The following is a 2,566-nucleotide window of genomic DNA, read 5'->3' as shown; positions in this document are numbered from 1 at the left end:
CAGAAAATGACGAGTATCTCGCCTTCCACACAGTGAGCCTTTTCTCTTCATTCAGATTGTATCATGGACTTAAGATCTGTTGTTTGATCTTTTCCTTCCACCTCTCCTGGTTCATTTCTCACTGATCTCACTTGCTACAGTGACTACAATAAAAACATCCTGTTTGTGGAACAGCACGTGTGTCTGATCACTCTGCACTGCACGCTCAATACAAATCTCACCGCCAGTATGGACCTCAGTCCACAAGAGAAAACCTCAACACATACTACACACATACATGAATCCCAGCTGTCATGATGTGCACCAAAAAGGGATTAATCCTGTTTTTTCTCAGTCCTTGCAGCGCTTTCTGTCACCTAGAGCCAGTTAATGTCTCCAGATCAGCCCTAAAGAAGTGCTGATCTTTGAAAATGAATCCACTGTGAGTGAGTGGACAAATGTCATTGTTTTTAAGCCCCACCGATACAATCATAGTCTAACTGTACAATGCAATGTAGTCCAAATAATCCAGCACATATACAGCAGTGAAGAGACAGAGGGGTCAGTGAGCAGGGACCTTTCACAATGCTACATTTTAGGTTTTATCTTTGGCAGAATCACACTCTTACTTTTCTGTGTTCGTGTATTTGAAGTGAAATTAAAGCTAATTAGAGCTTAATGGCATGAAAGTGAAAGTGGAAAGTGCTAAAAATACAGAATTATCCTTTCAAGTGAATCTAAATATTTTCCTTCCTCTGTCTAAAAGAAGCTTCATCTCCTCTCTCTGTTTATACCAACTCTACTGTCTGACTGGCTTCTGGAGACTCAGATTTGAAGTTTGCCAAACAGAAAAATTGATATTGTTCACTGAATGTTTTCTAACAGTAAACATTTTTCTAACATTTGTTCCCAGTTTCTGTCTTTCCATGTGTTGTCCCATAATCTGAACTGGAACCCAATGAAGCAGAGTGTAATCACCTCCTACGAGCCATCCTGCCACAGTGAGTGGAAGCTACAGTATCTCTTTGTCATTTACAATGTGAGCTATTCATGGTGGCCTAAAACAAACTGTGTGCATGCTCTTGTTGTTAAAGGGAATCATCCTGCAAAGCCACAAGTCAGCGTCACCTCTGTTTCCTGCTTGTCCAAAGTGAACCGTGATGAAAAGATCAAGTCATACAGAAGTGAAGCAGCAGGATCAGTCATGGACGCACGAGTTTGTTTGTTTTGTGGCACCACAAGGGAGCCTGGAGTGACTGGAGCTCCACTGGATCATCACCAGTAGGAAGAAAAAAAACAACCACGTGGAACATTTTTGTAGAATCGTTGCAAATTTTCCAGCACACACTGGATGTGATCTGGGAATGCAGTTTCTTCCAACGTGTACTCAGATATTTATGCAATACTTCTGTAAGAATGCTGTTTGTTGACTTCAGCTCAGCATTCAGTACAGTCATTCCCTCCAAGCTGATCACCAAACTTGTGGATTTTGGACTCAGCAACTCCAGGCGACCGTGGTTCAGGGGATTGGGAAGCTCATCTATAACCGAAAGGTTGCCGGTTTGATCCCCCTGGTCGTTGTGTCCTTGGGCAAGACGCTATATAAATGCAATCCATTATTATTATTATTATTATCTGTACCTGGATCATGGACTTTCTGACCAACAGACCCTGGCATGTAAGGTCAGGCCATAACTGCTCTACCACCATCACACTCAACACTGGCACTCCACAGGGCTGTGTGCTGAGCCCGTTCCTCTATGACTGCAGACCTCGGTCCGGATCCAACTCCATCATCCAGTCTGCAGATGACACCGCGGTGACTGTCTCATCAGAGACAATGATGAGTCTGCTACTGGGAAGAGTAAAGCACCTAGCTGTGTGGTGCTGACAATAACCTGCTCCTGAATACCAGCAAAACCAAAGAGCTCATTGTGGATTTCAGGAGGGAGAACAGAGACCCCCATGTCCCCATCTACATAAATGGCACAGCTGTTGAACAGGTCTCCAGCTTCAAGTTCTTGGGGACTCACATCTCTGAGAATCTCACCTGGTAAACTAACACCTCCAGCCTGGTCAAGAAGGCCCCTCAGCGCCTCTTTTTCTTGAGGACACTGAAGAAGAACCACCTGTCTGCTGACATACTGGTTAACTTCTACCACTATGTGATAGAGAGCATCCTGACCTACTGTGTCACAGTGTGGTATGGGAACTGCTCTGTTGCTGGCCACAAGGCACTGGTTGGGCAGTTTTCACCACAGGGACTCCACTTCCTGCCATTGAGGATGTCCACAAGAAGAGATGTCTATGCCGAGCATGCATCATTCTCAGGGACTCCTCTCATCCTGCCAATAAACTCTTCCAGCTCCTCTCCTCCAGAAGGTGTTACAGGAGCCTTCAGACTAAAGCCAGCAGGTTTAGGAAGAGCTCCTCCCCCACAGCTGTCACCCTACTGAACTCAGTTCACTCACTGAACCCTTCTACACTCCTCCTCCCAGTGACCATGATCATTTCATTCTCAACATTCACCACATGCTCACATTGGTTACTGCTATAGTTTTAGGACACTGACAGAGTCTCTGTTATA

General features: G+C 44.9%; 1 long non-coding RNA gene across 1 annotated transcript; it reads left to right on the top strand.

The window, feature by feature from the left end:
* Positions 1 to 882: 882 nt before the first annotated feature.
* Positions 883 to 1,298, top strand: LOC120725672. Its single transcript, XR_005694172.1, has 2 exons — positions 883 to 980; positions 1,074 to 1,298. It is a non-coding gene; the product is annotated as an uncharacterized LOC120725672 (long non-coding RNA).
* Positions 1,299 to 2,566: the final 1,268 nt, after the last annotated feature.

Source organism: Simochromis diagramma, unplaced genomic scaffold, assembly GCF_900408965.1.
Source record: "Simochromis diagramma unplaced genomic scaffold, fSimDia1.1 OVJJ01000631.1, whole genome shotgun sequence".
Classification (NCBI taxonomy): domain Eukaryota; kingdom Metazoa; phylum Chordata; class Actinopteri; order Cichliformes; family Cichlidae; genus Simochromis; species Simochromis diagramma.
Note: the sequence above shows the minus strand (reverse complement) of the source record. Positions and strands in the feature narration are given on the sequence as shown.